Source organism: Oryctolagus cuniculus, chromosome 9 (assembly GCF_964237555.1).
Source record: "Oryctolagus cuniculus chromosome 9, mOryCun1.1, whole genome shotgun sequence".
NCBI lineage: Eukaryota > Metazoa > Chordata > Mammalia > Lagomorpha > Leporidae > Oryctolagus > Oryctolagus cuniculus.
Window position 1 is genome coordinate 85292813 of NC_091440.1, and position 13810 is coordinate 85306622.

A 13810-nucleotide genomic window follows, 5' to 3' on the forward strand; every position below is an offset into this window, starting at 1 on the left:
AGCGTCGTCCCACCTATCGGGCCCCTGACACATGGTTTCACAGAACTGCTCAAGTGGCTCTAATCTAATTGTGGTTAAGCCTTTGTACTGAAGCATTACTTGATCCCTGTCCCAACCAAAGTTGACAGACTTTGTGTATCTGTCTTCAGGGCTATCTTAGGAGTGTGCTATTGTCTCTTTACAAACTGGTCTGGATGTCATTGTAGAAGGCTTTGCAGTCTGGTGTTCATGCTGCTATTGTTCACTGCCTGTAAAAGTTGTTGATGGTTTCTGGAGTTTCTGTCTAGTTCTGCTGATTCATCAGCCCTGTCTTTGTATGTGAATAACCCACCTTAAACACCCTACCCTATTTTAGAAACTGACTTTGGAAAAGCTTGATCATTCGAGTTACCTATGAATTTGGATAGATGTCCCTAAATGTCTACTGTTTCTATCCACTCTCTTTTCCTTGGCTACTTGGTTCAGATTCTGGGGCCAAAACGGAAAGGCAAAGTTCTACTCAATGGTGACAGTCACAGCCTGTTAGTTCAGCTGACATTGTGAGCCTTTCCTTTGGTGGTCACTTCCCCAGGCTTCTCTAAATTATTCTGATGGAGTGAGAGCTGCCAAACACCCCACCTTTGGAATCACAGCAATTACAATTAAGTGTAGCTGGAGTAGCTAGCACTGCAGCTCTCAGGTTCTCCATAGAAGACCCAAGGAATGCAAAGGGACAGTATTCTGCTCATGGAAAAATCTAGGCCTTGTATTCCTGCCCTCTGGGACAGAGTTTAAGTCTGAATGTGTAACAGGATCATTGCCTTTGCCACATCAAGTGAGTGGCAGGTTAACTAGAAAATGTGACAACTGCAATTCTTCTTAGCTCAGATAATTCTGTCTTTCCAAAGCTTTCACATCTTAATTAAATCCACTGGGCTGGGGGTTGAGGAGGGATAGGGAGAGAGCTGTTCTCAAGTGGCTAACACGCCATTCTTTCAGAAGAAAAGAAACCAAAGAAAACTCGGCCCCTGGCATGTTTGCCTTAAAAATGGTAGTGGATGGATTCTGGAGTTCTACTCTCTTCACAGCCATGTATCTCATATGTGTTGTTGGCCTCTCAGTCTAGTATTTCAGGTAGAATTCTTGCTGTATTTTTACATTTGAGTGGGGTTCTGCCTCCCTAGCTTTGCTCATCCATGGTGTTCTCACCACGAAGGTCTTGACAAAGCAGAGTACAAATGTGCTGTTTAGCTGATTCGTAGTAAGGAGCCCAAAATAACCTGTGTTGCCGATGGAGTGCAGGTCCTCATGTACTTGCATTGTTGGCAGGATCAGTTGTGAAACTGAAGTTTGGTACCTCCTCTTCATACGTTTTTCCCTTGTAGTAGTTATGTTTCGTGTCAATAAAACGAAATAAAAGCTCTTGTCAGTGTTGTAAAAAATTTATTTGAGAGAAAGGGAAGATGGCATGGAGGGAGAGAGAGACAGAGAGAGGAAGGGAGAGAGAAATAGAGGGAGAGATGGAGAGAAAGAGAGACGGAGAGAAAGATCTTTTCCATTGTGGGTCCACTCCTCATATGCCCACAACAGGCAGGGCCCAAAGCCATCTGAGTCTCTCACACGTGTGGCAGTGACACAAGTACTCGAGCCAACATCTGCTGCCTCCCAGGTTGTATGTCAGCAGGAACCCGAATTGGAAGCAGAGCTGAGACTTGAACCTATGCACTCTGACAGGGGATATGGCCATCCCAAGTGACATCTTACTACTGTGCCAAATGCCTGTAAAATGAGGTTTTTAAAAGACAGGAAGTCTGCAGAAATAAAACAAAATAGCCTTAATGATATGATGACATTATAGCTAAACTCTAGGAAACATGTTGCATGGATTTTGAAGACTTATCCATATTATAATGATTAAACTACTCTCTTCACTGAATTTTTTTAAACAATCCCAGGCAATCAAGTTGTATAATGTTCTGGTTGCGTGATTACCTAATTGATGAATATTTCATTGATTTCACAGCATTTATCACTTGGTGACAAAATTTAGTTTAATTATTCAAGTATCAACAGAATGTTTTATTTCCTAACGTCTGCATATTTTAACCCAGGTGTCTATTTTCTTTCTCACCCTAAAGAGCTAAAATAATGCTGCTATCTTGCCATTTTCACAAAATCATTTCTTTTTCAAAATGAAATATTTGTCTAAGGAAAGCTGACATTCCAGAGGGCACAGACACAAAAAGTCTCAAATTCGGTATCTCTTAGAAAGCGGAACAGTTAAGGCTGAGTTAAGGCTTCAAAAGATGGCTTAAGCAGAAGAAAGTCTCACAGCAGGCTTTGGTGCTTGGCTAAGCCCTTACATGACCCACTGAAAGGCGGCTCCGTGGCCACTGGCCTCTCAGACACTGTGCTAAGCCTCAGCAACAAGGGGAAGAGGGCCTCTAATCCCAAGAAATTCACTTTAATGTGAATGCATCGATTTGCAGAAGTTCAGCAAAGACACAGTGGCATTCGGCCAGTGCTGGCTGATGCCGATCATGTGGGTGATAACTGATAGCACATGAACCCTGGGAGGGACAAGAGAGAAACACAAACTGCAATGGCCAGGCAGAAAATGAGGTGCTAGGTAGGTGCCGCGGCTCAATAGGCTAATCCTCCGCCTGCAGCTCCGGCACACCGGGTTCTAGTCCCGGTTGGGGTGCCGGATTCTGTCCCGGTTGCCCCTCTTCCAGGCCAGCTCTCTGCTGTGGCCAGGGAGGGCAGTGGAGGATGGCCCAGGTGCTTGGGCCCTGCACCCGTGTGGGAGACCAGGAGAAGCACCTGGCTCCTGCCATTGGATCAGCATGGTGCGCCGACCGCGGCGGCCATTGGAGGGTGAACCAACGGTAAAGGAAGACCTTTCTCTATGTCTCTCTCTCTCACTGTCCACTCTGCCTGTTAAAAAAATAAAAAAATAAAAAAAAGTAAAAAAAAAGAAAATGAGGTGCCAATGAAGAACAGGGAGAGGTCAAGCCAGAGGCACCCAGGAAGCTATTATCAGAGACATTCGAGAGCTTTTGACAGGAAGAATTCAGCTTTGTAAAGATTGGGGGGAAAACTGCTATGTAGAAGGGAAAGTAGTGAGGAAAGGCCAGAAGTAGGGAAGTCTGGTTCGGCCAAAGTGTAAGTCAGGAGAATTAATGCAAAACTCAGAAGGAGAGACTGAGTGAGCAATGGTAGGAGGCCCCAAGTGACACGCTACAGAAGCTGTGTTTCCTTTGCTCAGCACTGGGAAGCCTCCAACGGTTTTGAACAGATCAGGAAATCGTGCTGAAGCAATGAGACTTGGCGAGACACAGGGACGGCAGTGACCCTCTTGGCTGCCCAGTTCATGTGATGTCTCACTCGAACTCTCCGCTCATTCACCTTCACTAAGCAGGTGTTGGGGCTGGCGTGGTGGCACAGCCTGTGAAGGCACTACCTGTCCACACTGCAGTGCTGGTTCGAGTCCTGGCTGCTCCATTTCCCAGCCAGCTCCTTGCTAATGCACCTGGGAAAGCAGTGGAAGATGGCCCAGTGCTTCAGCCCCAATCACCCTGTGGAAGATCCAGAGTTCTTGGCTCCTGGCTTTATGGCCAGCCCCAGCTACTGTGGCCATTTGGGGAGTGAACCTCTCTCCGTGTAATTCTCTCTGCTTTTCAAATAAATAAAAAAATGTGGGAGAGAGAGAGAGAGAGAGCTGTTGCAGGGGAGAAAGTAAAAGGCCTTAATAAGTAGACATGGCCAATGAATAATGTCACATGAGGCTAGGTTGAGAGATGTGGAAGCAAAGACATTTCAAAAATTCAAATTTAAGTCCTGTTTCTTACAAAAAAGATACTAAGAGTAGAGTCATTTTTTTTTTTTCATGTAAGATTTAAAAAATCTTTGTCTGGGTCAAGCCCAAGCCAAGAGCCAGGAACTTCATCAGGGTCTCCCAAGCACTTGCACTTGGTCCATCTTCCACTGCTTTCCCAGGCGCATTGGCAGGGAGCTGGACCAGAAGTGGAAACTCACACAGGCAGAGGCTTGACCCACTGTGCTGCAGCGCCAGTCCCTTAAGTCCTATCTTTAATGACACAGACTAAAAGGATGCTTGCGTTTCAGACCCCAGGAGATGGCTTGATATAAGGAAGTGGATATATTTAAACTTGGCTTTGCAGCTTTACTTCCAACAGCATGGCACCTCTGAAACTCTCCTGCATACTAGGTTGGCTGAGTGAAGTCAATGACCTTTACGAGGGACAGAGATCAGGCTGTCTGACGGTGATGACAGGTAGCAGGTGTGACTGCGAGCACGCTGCAACTCTCTGACAAGACTTACATTTGCTCAGGTGGCTCTGTGCCTGTTAGGGGGCTGCCGGCTCCGATAGCAGTCAGGTACCAAGCAGACTTGGGATAAGGAGCCACATTTGTTCTGCTCAAAGAGCTCTGTGATGCTGAGAGCCAGCCCCAGTAATGTTCTTACAGGGACAGCAACATGCTCACACGTTGGGGCTTTGGGCCAGCTACAGGTGCCTGCTCCATGTCTCTCCCATAGAGATCAAACACCAGAAAGTCAGAGCCTCAGGAGAATGCTGAGGGCAGGTGCCCAGAAGGAGTTGCTGCAATGTGTGATTCTGCTCCCATCCCTTTTCAGAGCGAGTTCTTCTCTGTTGAACTATGCAGCTCTCAGGGATGTGTGGTCACTAAACCACGGCTGGGTTTTTACCCACTGGGCTCTAAGAGATAGTTCTGGAAGTGTGCTCATGCGCTGTGGTTGGCCCGTGCTGGAGGATGCTGTCCAACGCATCCAGGAGTTCCCTTGTGGAGCTGGACCCCTGCTGAGCTCTGGTTCAGGGGTGCCATGAACCTTTCTTTTTTTTTTTGAATTAAATAAATCTTTTTATTATTATTGTTATTATTATGATTAAAACATGGTTTTATTTTATTTTTTTTAGGTTATAATCACATGACTTAGTCATACTAACTTCTTTTTTTTTTTAACTTTTATTTAATGAATATAAATTTCCAAAGTACAGCTTATGGATTACAATGGCTCCCCCCCCAACTTCCCTCCCACCCACAACCCTCCCTTCTCCCGCTCCCACTCCCTTTCCATTCACATCAAGATTCATTTTCAATTATCTTTATATACAGAAGATCAATTTAGTATATATTAAGTAAAGATTTCAACAGTTTGCACCCACACAGAAACACAAAGTGAAAAATACTGTTTGAGTACTAGTTATAGCATTAAATCTCAATGTACAGCACTTTAAGTACAGAGATCCTACATGAGGAGTGAGTGCACAGTGACTCCTGTTGTTGACTTAACAAATTGACACTCTTGTTTATGGCATCAGTAATCACCCTAGGCTCTTGTCATGAGTTGCCAAGACTATGGAGGCCTTTAGAGTTCACCAACTCCAATCTTATTTAGACAAGGTCATAGTCAAAGTGGAAGTTCTCTCCTCCCTTCAGAGAAAGGTACCTCCTTCTTTGATGGCCTGTTCTTTCCACTGGGATCTCACTCGCAGAGATCTTTCATTTAGTTTTTTTTTTTTTTTTTTTTTTTTTTCCCAGAGTGTCTTGGCTTTCCATGCCTGAAATACTCTCATGGGCTTTTCAGCCAGATCTGAATGCCTTAAGGGCTGATTCTGAGGCCAGAGTGCTGTTTAGGACATCTGCCATTCTATGAGTATGCTGTGTATCCCACTTCCCATGTTGAATTGTTCTCTCCCTTTTTGATTCTATCAGTTAGTATTTGCAGACACTAGTCTTGTTTATGTGATCCCTTTGACTCTTAGTCCTATCATTATGATCAATTGTGAACAGAAACTGATCACTTGGACTAGTGAGCTGGCATTGGTACATGCTACCTTGATGGGATTGAATTGGAATCCCCTGGTATGTTTCTAACTCCACCATTTGGGGCAAGTCCAATTGAGCATGTCCCAAATTGTACATCTCTTCCCTCTCTTATTCCCACTCTTTTATTTAACAGGGATCACTTTTCAGTTAAGTTTCAACACTTAAGAATAATTATGTATTAATTACAGAATTCAACCAATAGTATTAAGTAGAACAAACAAACAAAAAATACTAAAAGGGATAAAGTATGCCGTGAATCTTCCCACAATGAGATTTCTGCACTTTGAATCAGCCACCTCGAGCAGAGCCCTGTGGCATGAATAGTTCACATGAGACCTACCATCTTCAGTGCTAAGTGGACAGTGCAGTATTGCAAAGCACAGGTTCAACACCGGCCAGGGCTCTCTACAATGTAGTCATCATGCACACATGGAACTTCACTCCCTGGAGTCTCAGTCTCCTTTTAAGGAAGAGAAGGGATAACTTCACATAACTCAGCTGCCTGTTACCTGCCCGACAATAGGGGGAGACTCATACTTGTATTATAAGAAATGGGTTCTGAACCTGCCCTGGTGACAGGCGGGCACTGCAGGGTGGCTGTTCACTGTTAAGCTGGTAGCTAGTAAAATTTAATTTCAGTCATGATTGTACTCATTCATTTTATTATTTATTATTTATAAGTAGTTCCTGGAGCCAGTGTTGTGGCACAGCAGGTAAGGCTGCAAAACCAGTATCCCACATGGGCACTGGTTCCTGTCCTGGCTGCTCCATATCTGATCCAGCTCCCTGCTAATGTGCTTGGGAAAGCAGAGGAAGATGGCTCAAGGGCTTGGGCCCCTGCATACACGTGGGAGACCTGGATGAAGCTCCTAGCTCCTGGGCCTTGGTCTTGCCCAGCCCTGGCCATTGGGATCATCTGGGGAGAGAACCAGCAGATGGAAAATCTCTTCCTGTCTTCCCCTCTCATTTTAACTCTGCTTTTCAAATAAATAAATAAGCCTGAAAAAAAAGTAGTTCCTGAGATACATTTCTGCCACTGTCCTATTTTCCAGGAGCTGACATTCTGGTGGGTGGGGCCAGAGGTGAAACAGGAATACAGGGATTAGGCAAACATAGTGTGCTGGACAGCACAGCACAGAATGACACAGAAGAGCGGGGGCGGGCGCTGGACGTGGGGAAGGTTGCCTGAGAAGGGGACATTGGAGCAAAGACTTGGAGGAGGTGAGGGAGGGGCAGGATGGGGTGGGAGAGGTCAGGGACTGTGAGCCTGCACAGGGGAGAGAGACGGGGAGGACTTGCAGGGAGGGCTACAGCTGTGAGAACACTCAGCTTTGATGGAGACGCAAATGGGAGTTAACTGGTTTGACTTTTACCGAAAAATGAGCTCCAAATTTTTTAAAGCCTTTTCCTCAAATTTCCTATCCATCTCAAACAAACATACTAGGTGAGAATGGCTCATATACTGGATATTTCAAAATAGCCAGAAGAGAGGATTTTGAATGTTCCCACCACAAAGAAATGATAATACAGGCCGGCGCCGCGGCTCACTAGGCTAATCCTCTGCCTTGCGGCACCCGCACACCGGGTTCTAGTCCCGGTCGGGGTGCCGGATTCTGTCCCAGTTGCCCCTCTTCCAGGCCAGCTCTCTGCTGTGGCCAGGGAGTGCAGTGGAGGATGGCCCAAGTGCTTGGGCCCTGCACCCCATGGGAGACCAGGATAAGTACCTGGCTCCTGCCATTGGATCAGTGCGGTGCGCCGGTCGCAGCACATGCAACCACGCTGGCCATTGGAGGGTGAACCAACTGTAAAAGGAAGACCTTTCTCTCTGTCTCTCTCTCTCACTGTCCACTCTGCCTGTCAAAAAATAAAAAAATTAAAAAAAAGAAATGATAATGCATAAGGTGACAGGTTAATTACCTTGATTCGATTATTACCCATTGCAGTCAGATACTGAAACATCACTGTGCCCCCTAAATACGTACAATTAAACTGTACATAGTAAGTGACCTAAGCGTGTCAATTTGAAACAAAATTAAAAGACACTCTTTTCTTCTGTATTGCCAAAACCTTTCAAAGCGCTGATTTTCTCATCCTCATTCTTGCCACTTGCTCACTCCTTACAATCTGTTGTCTTCTAAAATGACCTTCTCCAGGGTTATAAAGGATCTCTTAGTTACCAAGCAGAACAGCCTTTTACCACTTCCATTTTCCTCAGCCAGCCCTGGGCATGCACAGCCTCTGAGCATAGCCGCTTCACTGCCAGCTCAGGGGTCCCTTCCTGCCCCTCCTGGCTCCCTGCTCTGCTCCCAGCGCTCAGCTGAAGGCATCCCTGCACTCCGCAGTTCCTCTCTCTTCTCTCTGCACCCTCTCCTCTGGGGGCCTGGTCCTGTCAGCTTAAGTGAGTCCTATGCTGCCGTGTGGGGTCTCAGCTCATTTTCATGGAATCACTCCTGCATTTGAATGAGATGGCCCCACTTGTCTGGTGAAACTTCCAACTCCACATGTTTCCTTATTCCAAATTATTCATTTGCTCAATATACAATTACTCTCAGCCTGTTAGGAGCACCAGGCAGGGGCCACAGGCCACATGTGGTCCGATTCTCAAATAACTTACAACCCAGTAGGGGTGACAGACCATACACAAGTGCCCAGATAGAATCATCACAAGCTGTGATTAGTAATGAAAGGCACACAAGGGGCAGAGGGTGGAAAATCCCAGGGTGGATGAGAGGACATCTCCTCTGTATGGAGTATGGGGAAGACCTCTTGGGGGAGGGGATGGCAAAAGCACATTTCTCCCTGCTGCATGCTGGCCGCCAGGTTTCCTCATTATTAACATTACCGTTGATCTAAAAACCTGGAAATAATGGGTAGGAATCCTCCTTGAGTCTCTCTTCCCAGTATGCTTCGCTTTCCCTTACAGATTTCAAATCTAAATCCGTATTCTTGTCCTGTCTCAGGTCAGCCCTGCACACCTGGGCCTGAGACCGTGGCATCAGCTCCTCTCCTCCTCAGCTCCTTCGTTCAGTTCATTCTCTCTCCTGTGTGCACCATCAATCTCACTGAAGCTCAAACGATTCCACGTAGTCTTCCGAAGTTCCCACTTTCCTTTCTAGCTGTCTGAGCCCCATGCATCTTTGCCTCCCTATCTCCTCCAACCACACCAGGTGCAGGCTGCTGGGACTGTACCCTGTGGCTTCCTATCCTACCGTATGTGAGAAATATCAGCTGTCCCAACAAATAAACTACCGAATGCGAATCTGTCCCAGGGGCCACTGTGTCCTGTCACAGCGGCTTCTTTTCCTCAGTTCTCTAAAAGCTTCGTGCATTTCTTTTCTTTTCCTTTCTTTTCTTTTCTTTCTTTTTTTTTTTTTTTTTTTTTTTTTTTGGACAGGCAGAGTTAGACAGTGAGAGAGAGAGACAGAGAGAAAGGTCTTCCTTCTGTTGGTTCACCCTCCAAATGGCCGCCATGGCCGGCCGCACGCCAGCGCACTGCGCAGATCCAAAGCCAGGAGGCAGGTGCTTCCTCCTGGTCTCCCATGAGGGTACAGGGCCCAAGCACTTGAGCCATCCTCCACTGCACTCCCAGGCCACAGCAGAGAGCTGGCCTGGAAGAGGAGCAACCAGGATAGAATCTGGCGCCCCAATCAGGACTAGAACCTGGGGTGATGGTGCCGCAGGTGGAGGATTAGCCAAGTGAGCCGCGGTGCCAGCCAGCTTTGTGCATTTCACAACAGCTCCTGTGTGCGAAGTCACAACGGGCATGGCCAAGATGGGACATTTGTTGCTTAATGGACGGGTGTCATCTATTGTATAGTGCAGTGTTTTTCAGATATTTTTGAAGACAATTCACAGATAAAACTCAGAGATTTTTTTTCTCCATGCCCAAATAAAAGTACTATTAAAACCATTGTCTTGCATATTACACTTCTGTTTTTTACACTTCTGTTTCCTTTAAAGCATTAACCACTGGGTTTGATAAACTTGAAGAGGCAAAGAGTTTTAGATTAATTTTATTAGTCAGCTTTTCATTACTATAGCTAAAACCCCTGAGTGGAGCTAGCTGATAATGAAGGTTTACTTCTGTCCATGGTTTTGGTGGTTGACAGTCAAGAGTGGGGCAGCCCCATTAATTCAGTGTCTGATGAGGGGGTGGGCGGCAGAGTGTGTGCAGAGGGAGGATCACGTGGGGGCCAGGAAGCTGACAGGAGCACATTCATCACCTTCTTCCCTGTGATCTCTCCTTATAAATCCACCATGATTGCTTCATATGTGGTCTGCCCTAACAACCTAACACAACCCACTCATGTACCAAGCCTCCCCTCTCCCTTCAGACACCATGACTGGATTAATTTCCATTCTTAACCCATTAACATAAGACATGAGTGGGTGTCAAAACTTCAACATATGGGTCTTTGGTGGGTGGCAGTGACATGGAACTGCTATCTAACCATAACAACTGACTAGGTTGGAATCCCAGATACACCTCTTGCTAGTTGTCTAACTTTGGACAAGTTGCTTAATCTCTCTGTACCTCATTTCTTCATCTTTAAAATGGGGCTAACAGTCGTGCCTACTAATCAGAGTTACAGTAAAAGAGCTACTACGTATTTAAAATAAAGTGCTTAGTATATTCTGTGGTGCATATCAGCTCTCAGGAAGGGGCAGTACTGCCTTGCTGTGCACCCTACACTGAGCCTCGTGTCCAAAGTCAATTAGCCTACCTACTCTTGCCTTTCCTTCCAGCCTCCAGTCTTCCCTTAGCTTCTTATCTTTCCAAGGCAGTAAGTCATCTCTTTCTTGGGGGTCTGGCTTAGACAGGGAGCTTTAGAGAAATGTGGTTCTTTCTCCATCCACTTTCCCCCCAGGACTCTTAGTCCTAATGGAAGGAGAAACACATGCATTGTTTCACCACGCCCCCTTCCATCTAGAGCAGATATTAACTTCTCAGTGGGATAGGCATGGCCTCAGAGTCTTTCTCAACACAGAACCCCAGGAGTCAAGCAGATGATTCTAGCTCTGGGCCAGAGACCACGTCCTCACCTATATCCAATGTGCAGGACAGACCTATATCCAAGTGGCAGGACAGACCTGCAGGCCAGGGGCTAAGTGGAAGGTGATTCCTCTAGGATTCCTGCTGAAGGGAACAGGCTCCTGGGCCATTTTAGATGGGCTTGGACAGCAAAGTCTTTAATGGTTAGAAATCCCATATGGTATCATCATGAACACTACAGGCTTTGTCTTTCAAGTCCGGTACCAGCTCTGATACTTACTGGTAACTTTCTTCTAAGAAAGTTAATGAAGCCTGCATCACTAAATGGCTTCTTATTTATTTACTTTCTGCTACTACGTTCACCTGCACAAAAAGCACTTGAACCAAGTGCCTTGTAGCTGTTGGCAGCAGTACCACATTCACAGAGGGCAGCTCTTTCATCCCTGAGCTCCCCATCTGTCTCCCATGACCCCAAATGCCACCACAGTCTACGAGATCCTGTGCTGTGCAAGCCTTAAGGAAACACCCTCCAGACATGGCTGGCAGCCAGATCCATGAGTGAAGCAGATGATTTGTACAGGTGGAAGCAAGTAATGACACAGACCATCTTCTCTGTCCAACAGGTGGCCTGCCCAGTGCCTAACTGATGGATGGCCTTAGAATCTCAGTGCCCAGGCTGGGCAAAACTCCCCCAGACTTACTTCTTCGGACGTGGACCACAGCTGAATCATAGCAAAGAGGAGAAAAGCTTTCTCCCACTCCTCTTCATCCCTCCCCTCATGCACTTAGACGCTCCAGAAAAACTTCCCTGTCTCCCTCGAGAATCCTTGCCCTTCCTCTCTCTCTGAGGATCTCACCTTTTGCAACCCTGGATACATCTATGGGTCTCCCCTGGCCTGGTTCAGGGGTCACATACAGCCTTCCCTGGACACATCTATGGGTCTCCCCTGGCCTGGTTCAGGGGTCACATACAGCCTTCCCTGTGATGTCTTCCCTCAGCACCCCCTAAGACAGAGCTTGTTAACAAGGACAGAGAAGCGAGTGTGGCTGCGAACTCTCAGTCACAGAAGGAATCACAGAAGATCAAAGCCATCATCACCCTTCCGGGGGCTTCTGAACTCCCAGCACATGCACGACTTGAAGCTTCCTTTTGATCTGGCAAATTCTTTTTCATTTTTTCCAAGCCCCATTGACAAAGGAAAGACCATGGTTAAATATTGATGGAGGTTAGTTACTTAAAAGACCGAGGGCTAATAGGATCTATCAAGAGACCTTTGAGTAATTAAAAGCAACTTTGTACGGTTCCTCTTTCCTATCAATTAGACCTGTTGTAATAAACCCCATTTCTTTATCTGAAGCACTTAAAAGCTTGAGCCATCATCGATGAGCACTCTAACTCCAGTTCATCATTGCATGAATCTTTCAGCTCTTAATACGCTGGGGAAAAATCTTTAAACTGGAGCATTTTAATTATATGCTTAATACGGGAGTTAAAACATAAGAGCATCTGATTTGAACTCAATTTAAATTCTGCTCAAGTTATTAATATGGGATAAGAAACTATAAAAATGATCAAGGGTTTACATAGATCAGCTTTTATTAATAGAGCAACAAAGTTCAGGTGCTCCATTTCTGTAGTGTGGATTTTGGGTTCTAAGTTATCCTACTTTTTGTGTCATAGGGTTGTTTAAATAGTTGTGCTGGAGAAGCTGATGGGCTCATGAAACATTACACATCAAATGCTGTGTTAGTGAGCCAAGTGCTGGCAACAAACCACGTACAAAGCCTGAGAACATGGGTTAATATTCAAAAGTGGATCTAGGTCCCAGGCGCTTTCCCCTTATATGAGGGTACTTTTAAAAGTTCATGGAAAAATGGAATTAAATGATGTAAACCTTGGTGTAAAAACTTTTTGGGGGTCTGGCATTCTGTATCAATGTTGTTTTTTTTAATTTTATTTATTTGAGAGGTAGAGTTACAGACAGAGAGGGAGAGACAGAGAGAAAGGTCCTTTACCCACTGGTTAATGCCCTAAATGACCACCATGGCCAGAGCTGGGACTCCAAAGCCAGGAGCCAGGAGCTCCAGCTGAGTCTCTCATGTGAGTGGCAAGGGCTCATGTACTTGGGCCATCTCCTACAGCTTTCCCATGAGCATTAGCAGGGAGCTGAATCAGAAGAGGAGCAGCCAGGCTCGAATTGGCACCCATATGGGATGCCGGCAGCCCAGGCAGAGGTTTAGCCTACTATGCCACAACACCGGACCCCAGTGCAGTGTGTTAATCCACCTCCTGTGATGCCAGCATCTCATGTGCACCCCTGTTTGAGTCCTGGCTACTCCATTTAGAATCCAGCTCCCTGCTAATGCATATGGGAAAGCAGAAGATTATGGCCCAAGTACATGGGCATTTGCTACCCACGTGGGAGATCCAGATGAAGCTCCTGACTCCTGGCTTCTGCCTGGCCAAGCCCCAGCCATTGTGGCCATTTGGGGAGTGAACCAGCAGATAAAAGATCTCTGTCTCACCCCGTCAGTGCCTTTCAAGTAAGTAAATAAATCTCTAAAAAAATTGTTTTGGAAACCTGCATTAGTCAGCTTTTCACTACTTTACAGCAGTTGAGATGAGATACTTAGGAGGGGAGAAGGCTTATTTCAGCCCTGTGAACCTTGGAGATTCAGAGTCCAGGGCAGTCCCACTGGTGAGGCCTGAGGATGGCAGATGGATGATGAGAACAAGGAAGAAGAGAGAGAGAAACAGTAAGTGCGCTGGGCTTATACAACCACTCCTTGTGTGAGAAATGCCTTCTGAGGGCATGCCCTAGTGACCTACAGATCTCCTGACAGTCCCCACTCTCAGATGCCACAACTAGATCAAGTTTCTACCTTTAACTGATCAACCACTGATGTTAATTCATTAACCATTAAGATAAGTCCTTAGGGTTTAAACATCTACATGAACTGGAA

The 13810-nt window shown here is 46.1% G+C and overlaps 1 protein-coding gene across 6 annotated transcripts in view; it reads right to left on the reverse strand.

The window, feature by feature from the left end:
- The window catches only part of MTUS2 (microtubule associated scaffold protein 2), a 663674-nt gene that overhangs the window by 224305 nt on the left and 425559 nt on the right, over window positions 1–13810 (reverse strand). The gene's annotated exons all lie outside the window — the stretch shown is intronic.